A 7504-nucleotide genomic window follows, 5' to 3' on the forward strand; every position below is an offset into this window, starting at 1 on the left:
GAAAGAAAGGGAAAAGGAGAAAAATGTTTTTTTCTTTTATTCAAACTCTCTTCTATAAGGTCTACATTTAGATAAAATTATATACATTAATATGTGGGGGAAATGTTATGTGTAAATCTCAAAAAGTGTATGCATTATTAGAGTAATTTGAAGAATCACTCATAGGGAAAGATTGGGGCATAAAGATGATATGGAGAAAATGGGGGGAGAAAGAAAAAGGGAGGAGGGAATCGATGATGGTATCAAGATACACTTGAAGAAATAAAAATAAGTTAAATAGAATTATCCTTGTCACACAAAGATATACATGGAAAAGGGAGGGGAAGAATTCTTTTATAAGAAGGAGAATAAGAGAGTGATAATTGGTACTACATAAACCTTACTCTTAGAGAAATCAAATCTGAGAGGGAAGAACATCTAGATCCATTTGTATTTTGAATTCTATCTTATCCAACAGTGTAAGGGAAAAGGGAAAATTAAGAGTGTATGGGGGGAGGGAGTACATAAAGGGAGGGAAGGAGAGGGGGGAGGAAATTAACAGACCCTTAAACATAAAATTAAAATTAAAAAAGAAGGGAATAAAAAGAGACAGGCTATAAAGGGAAGCATATTAAGGGAGGAGACTAGGGGGACTGATTTAAAGTAAACCACCAGTTTAAAAGGTTATAGCAAAAGAAGAAAGGTCAGAATTAGGGGAGGAGATCAAAATGCCAGGGAAGTCACAAGTGACAATCATAACTTTGAATGTGAATGGGATGACCTCACCCATAAAATGTAGTCGAATAACAGAGTAGATTAGAATCCAAAAGCCTACCATATGTTGTCTTCAAGAAACACATGAGACGAGTAGATATTCTCAAGGTCAGAATTAAAGATTGGAGTAAGATCTATTGGGCTTCAACTGATAGAAAGAAGGCAGGAGTTGCAATCATGATATCTGACAGAGCCAAAGTAAAAATAGACCTGATTAAAAGGGATAGGGAAGGTAAATACATCCTGATAAAAGGGACTCTAGACAATGAGGAAATATCACTAATTAACATGTAGGCACCAAAAGGTATGGCACCCAAATTTCTAATGTAGAAAGTAGGAGAAATGAAGGAGAAAATAGATGGCAAAACTATATTAGTGGGAGACCTGAACCAACCACTATCAAATTTAGATAAATCAAATCAAAAAATAAATGAGAAAGAGGAAAAAGATGTGAATGAAATATTAGAAAAATTAGAGTTAATAGATATATGGAGAAAAATAAATAGGGACAAAACGGAATATACCTTCTTCTCAGCACCACATGGCACATTCACAAAGATTGACCATATACTAGGTCATAAAGACATGGCATACAACTGCAGAAAAGCAGATATAATAAATGCAACCTTTTCAGATCATAAGGCAATAAAAATAATGATCATTAAGGGCATAAGGAGAGCTAAATCCAAAACTAATTAGAAATTAAATAATATGATTCTCCAAAATTGACTAGTCAGAGAACAAATCATAGAAACAATTAATAATTTCATTGAAGAAAATGACAACGGTGAGACATCCTTTCAAACCTTATGTTATGTAGCCAAAGCAGTACTCAGAGGAAAATTCATATCCCTGAGTGGATATATTAACAAATTAAGGAGGGCAGAGATAAATGAATTGGACATGCAAATCAAAAACTTGAAAGAGAACAAATAAAAACCCCCAGAAGAAAACCAAATTAGAGATCCTAAAAATTAAGGGAGAAATTAATAAAATCAAAAGTGATAGAACTATTGAACTAATAAATAAGACTAGAAGCTGGTATTTTGAAAAAGCAAACAAAATAGACAAAGTACTGGTCAATCTAATTAAAAAAAGGAAAGAAGAAAACCAAATTGAGAGTATCCAAGATGAAAAGGGGGACCTTACTTCCAATGAAGATGAAATTAAGGCAATCATTAAAAACTACTCTGCCCAATTATATGGAAAAAATATGCCAATCTAAGTGATATGGACGAATATTTACAAAAATATAAATTGCCTAGAATAACAAAAGAAGAAATAGAATTCTTAAATAATCTCATACCAGAAATAGAAATCCAACAGGCCATCAAAGAACTCCCTAACAAAGAATCCCCAGGGCCAGATGGATTCACAGGTGAATTCTATCAAACATTCAAAGAACAGCTAACCCCAATACTATGCAAATTATTTGACAGAATAAGCAAAGAGGGAGTGCTACCAAATTCCTTCTATGACATGAATATGGTACTGATTCCAAAGCCAGGCAGGTCAAAAACAGAGAAAGAAAACAATAGACCGATCTCCCTAATGAACATAGATGCAAAAATCTTAAACAGGATACTAGCAAAAAGACTCCAGCAGATGATCAGGAGGGTCATTCACTATGATCAAGTAGGATTTATACCAGGAATGCTAGGATGGTTCAATAGTAGGAAAACCATCCACATAATTGCACATATCAACAAGCAATCCAACAAAAACCACATAATTATCTCAATAGATGCAGAAAAAAACCTTTGATAAAATACAATACCCATTCCTATTAAAAACACTAGAAAGCATAGGAATAGAAGGGTCTTTCCTTAAAATAATAAATAGTATATAACTAAAACCATCAGCAAACATCATCTGCAATGAGGATAAACTAGAGGCATTCCCAATAAGATCAGGAGTGAAACAAGGATGCCCATTATGACCTCTATTATTCAACATTGTACTAGAAACACTAGCAGTAGCAATTAGAGAAGAAAAAGAAATTGAAGATATTTAAATTGGCAACGAGGAGAACAAGCTGTCACTCTTTGAGGATGACATGATGGTCTATTTAAGAATCCTAGAGAATCAACCAAAAAGCTAGTGGAAATAATAAACAACTTTAGCAAATTTGCATGATATAAAATAAACCCACATAAGTCATCAGCATTTCTATATATCTCCAACACATCTCAGCAGCAAGAATTAGAAAGAGAAATTCCATTCAAATTCACCTTAGACAATATAAAATACTTAGGAATCTATCTCCCGAGACAAACACAGGAACTATATGAACACAACTACAAAACACTCTCTACACAACTAAAACTAGTCTTGAACAATTGGAAAAACATTAACTGCTCATGGGTAGGACAAGCTAATATAATAAAAATGACCATCCTACCCAAAGTTATCTATCTATTTAGTGCCATACCGATTTAACTTCCAAAAAACTTTTTTACTGAATTAGAAAAAACCATAACAAGGGAAATGATGGAAAAAAAAAACAAAGGAAGGTGGCCTTGCAGTCCCAGATCTCAAACTATATTATAAAGTAGTGGTCTTCAAAACAACTTGGTACTGTCTAAGAGACAGAAAGTAGGATCAGTGGAATAGACTTGGGTTAAATGACCTCAGCAAGACAGTCTATGACAAACCCCAAAACCCCAGCTTTGGGGACAAAAATCCATTATTTGATAAAAACTGCTGGGAAAATTGGAAGATAGTGTGGGAGAGATTAGGTCTGGATCAATACCTCACACCCCATACCAAGATAAACTCAGAATGGGTGAATGACTTGAACATAAAGAAGGAAACTATAAGTAAATTAGGTGAGCACAGAATAGTATACATGTCAGACCTTTGGGAAGAGAAAGACTTCAAAACCAAGCAAGACTTAGAAAGAGTCACAAAATGTAAAATAAACAATTTTGATTACATCAAATTAAAAAGGTTTTGTACAAACAAAACCAATGTAACAAAAATTAGAAGGGAAGCAACAAATTGGGAAACAATGTTCATAACAAAAACCTTTGACAAAGGTCTAATTACTCAAATTTACAAAGAGTTAAATCAATTGTACAAAAAATCAAGCCATTCTCCAATTGATAAATGGGCAAGGAACATGAACAGGCAATTTTCAGCCAAAGAAATCAAAACTATTAATAAGCACATGAAAAAGTGTTCTACATCTCTTATAATCAGAGAGATGTAAATCAAAACAACTCTGAGGTATCACCTCACACCTAGCAGATTGGCTAACATGACAGCTATGGAAAGTAATGAATGCTGGAGGGGATGTGGCAAAGTAGGGACACGAATTCATTGCTGGTGGAGTTGTGAATTGATCCAACCATTCTGGAGGGCAATTCGGAACTATGCCCAAAGGGTGATAAAAGTCTGTCTGCCCTTTGATCCAGCCATAGCACTTCTGGGTTTGTACACCAAAGAGATAATAAGGAAAAAGACTTGTACCAGAATATTTGTAGCTGCACTCTTTGTGGTGGCCAAAAATTGGAAAATGAGGGGATGCCCTTCAATTGGGGAATGGCTGAACAAATTGTGGTATATGTTGGTGATGGAATACTATTGTGCTAAAAGGAATAATAAAGTGGAGGAATTCAATGGAGACTGGAACAACCTCCAGGAAGTGATGCAGAGCGAAAGGAGCAGAACCAGGAGAACATTGTACACAGAGACTGATACACTGTGGTACAATCGAAGGTGATGGACTTCTCCACTAGGGACAATGCAATGTCCCTGAACAATCTGCAGGGATCTAAAAAACACTGTCCACAAGCAGAGGATAAACTGTGGGAGTAAAAACACGGATGAAAAGCAACTGCTTGACTACAGGGGTTGAGAGGATATGACTGAGGAGAGACTCTAAAGGAACACCCTCATGCAAAAACCATCAGCATGGAAATGGGTTCAGATCAAGGACACATGTGATACCCAGAAGAATCACACACTGGCTATGGGAGGGGTGGGGGAGGAAAAAAATGATCTTTGTTTGCAATGAATAATGTTTGAAAATGACCTAATTAAATAATCATTTAAAAGGGAAAAAAAGTAGGGGAAGGCATTCATCATAAAAGACTTCCAATGGAGAAAAAAAAATTTCTTTCTCAAGCACAGGACTGACTATATGACCTGGCCCAGAAACCTTCATTAGCTCCCTATTTTCTCTGAAATAAAATATAAGCTTCATTTAATACTCTCCAGAAGAAAAAAAAAGAAATTTTGGGTTTTTTTTTTCCTAATCCAACATTTAGCTGGGATGGAAGCTTAATTTCTGTAAGATTTACTTACTAACAGGAGGAAGGAACAAAAAGAATCTTTTCTCATTAGGAGCTTTCCTTTGAAGAGAAAGGTAAGCTCCCAATAAATGCAAGCAGTAAACCTGGATGGCTCAACCCAGCCAGCTTTCCACTTGTATGTTACTGCTACCTGGTGATTTCATTTGATCTCCTAAAAGCTTGGATGGGTGACCAAACAGTGTAAGACAGTAAATTAGGGCTGCCATGCATTTCCTAACAATGAAGGCCCCAAACATCTGCATTTAAGGGATGTAATATGTAGCACCAAGTAAGTTGTCTTTTAAACTATCCTCAATGATAAATACCAAAGGGGGGTAGGGGGAGGCATGAAGAAAGGTTAAAAACATCACTTCACACTGATGATTATAGAATCTTTCGGCCTCATTGACTGCCTGCATAAACAGACCTGAGGATGAATTTGGGGTGTGAGCTTCTTCCACCCAGGGCTAGCTCTGCCATGCCAGCAACAGGCTGAAAACATATATTCTCCATGTATTCTGCCAAGGAGTGATTTCTTCACATTCTTTCATTCTGTCTTATTCTACACCCAATGCTCGCCCCCTCCCCACCAAAAGATTCAAATTCAAACCCAGATCTCAATTGAAAATTGTCTAAAGCAGGTTTCTTCTTACAGCCAAGTCTCTTCAACATGGCAATTCTTTGTATTTTGAGAGGAAAAAACAGTAAAAATTCTTCAGCTCTCAGTCCTGTTGTCTTCCTGGAACCCCTCGCTTACAAAAACTTTGCCTTTTCGCTGGGTTCACTGGTTGTGCCATAAGAGTCCATGAATTTAAATGAAAGTTGTGGGTGTGACCAGACCTAGCTCTACTTCCCTGAATGTGGCAAGGGGATGTTGGGAGAATACTGCAGGATGAGCTACACCTGGTCAGACTTAGAGAAGAAAAGAGACTTTAAATCTATGCCAACCTGCTTTCTCTATTTCAAGTGATTATTAATAAACTCTATGCAAATAAATACCTGGCCTTATTCATTTTAATCTAACAGGTATTATGCAACTCCTTCGAGACAACACAAAGAAATTCAGCTCAGCTTAGTCTTCATATCCAAAGTTATAAAATGAACCAATACTGACCAATTGCTCAAACTTCTAGCCATCAGACATGGTTGAAACCATTTGGGGAAGCTCTTTGTCTGGACAATGGAGCACTCTATAGACATGCTTGACTGGCACCTGTAATGTTTTGCTGTTCCGTTCTCTAATTTTGTCCTTTGCAAGTTTTATTACTAAAGTGATGTTATAAAATTCAGCTTCCTCCAGCATCCCCTTTGCAAGGTCCTTATTAATGACCAGTTTTCCATGCCTCAAGTAGTTCAGGACTGGCTCCAAATAGGGGGGAATCTCTTGTCTATTAAACAGGGACCAGTTTCTTTGTCCGAGTTCAAGTCCAGATCTGCCTGGCGCAGGCGCTACAGGAAGGACTTCCGGTTCCGGCAGAGATGCTGCTGGGTAGTGATGAGGTAGTTGCCGCCCACGTAGAGTCAGGCCGATTTGGAATCACTGCCTGCTGCGTGCTCCCGAGGAGCTTGAGCCCAGAGGGGAAACAAGCCGCCCATGGTCCCATCCAGAGTGGCACAGTGGCTTCAGGAGCCAGAAGCAGTTCGCAGTGGGTCTCCCCCATGATCCCAGCCTCTCCAACCGGGCCCTACACTCTGCTTGCTCAGAGCAGTTAGCCTGTCTCTGGTCAGAAGCGTCCTGCCCTTAATATCACCCACCAGGGGCACCATTGTACCTTTTATTCTGATTATATCTTTCTTTTTTTTTTTTTAAATATATTTTATTTGATCATTTCCAAGCATTATTCGTTAAAGACATAGATCATTTTCTTTTCCTCCCCCCCCCACCCCCCATAGCCGACGCGTAAGTCCACTGGGCATTAGATGTTATCTTGATTTGAACCCATTGCTTTGTTGATAGTATTTGCATTAGAGTGTTCATTTAGAGTCTATCCTCTGTCATGTCCCCTCAACCTCTGTATTCAGGCAGTTGCTTTTTCTCAGTGTTTCCACTCCCATAGTTTATCCTTTGCTTATGAATGGTGTTTTTTTCTCCTGGGTCCCTGCAAGTTGTTCAGGGACATTACACCACCACCAATGGAGAAGTCCATTATGTTCGATGATACCACAGTGTGTTTGTCTCTGTGTACAATGTTCTCCTGGTTCTGCTCCTCTCGCTCTGCATATATCTTTCAATTAGATCTAATTTTGCTTTTGCTTTGTCTGATTGCTATGCCTGACTTTTTTGTTTACTTCAACTGAAGCACAGCTTTATTTTCTATTCTACCCCTTTGTTTTAACTGTGTGTATCTTTCTGTTGCAAGTGTGCCTCTTGTAAACAACATATTGTGGAATCCTGGTTTCATATTGATTCTCCTATCCACTTCTTTTTTATGGATGAGCTCATCACATTCACACTC

General features: G+C 37.6%; 1 pseudogene; it reads right to left on the reverse strand.

Moving 5' to 3' along the window:
- Nucleotides 1–5520: 5520 nt before the first annotated feature.
- On the reverse strand, nt 5521–6569 carry LOC100619067 (BTB/POZ domain-containing protein KCTD5-like; annotated as a pseudogene).
- Nucleotides 6570–7504: the final 935 nt, after the last annotated feature.

This window comes from Monodelphis domestica, chromosome 1, assembly GCF_027887165.1.
Source record: "Monodelphis domestica isolate mMonDom1 chromosome 1, mMonDom1.pri, whole genome shotgun sequence".
Lineage (NCBI taxonomy): Eukaryota > Metazoa > Chordata > Mammalia > Didelphimorphia > Didelphidae > Monodelphis > Monodelphis domestica.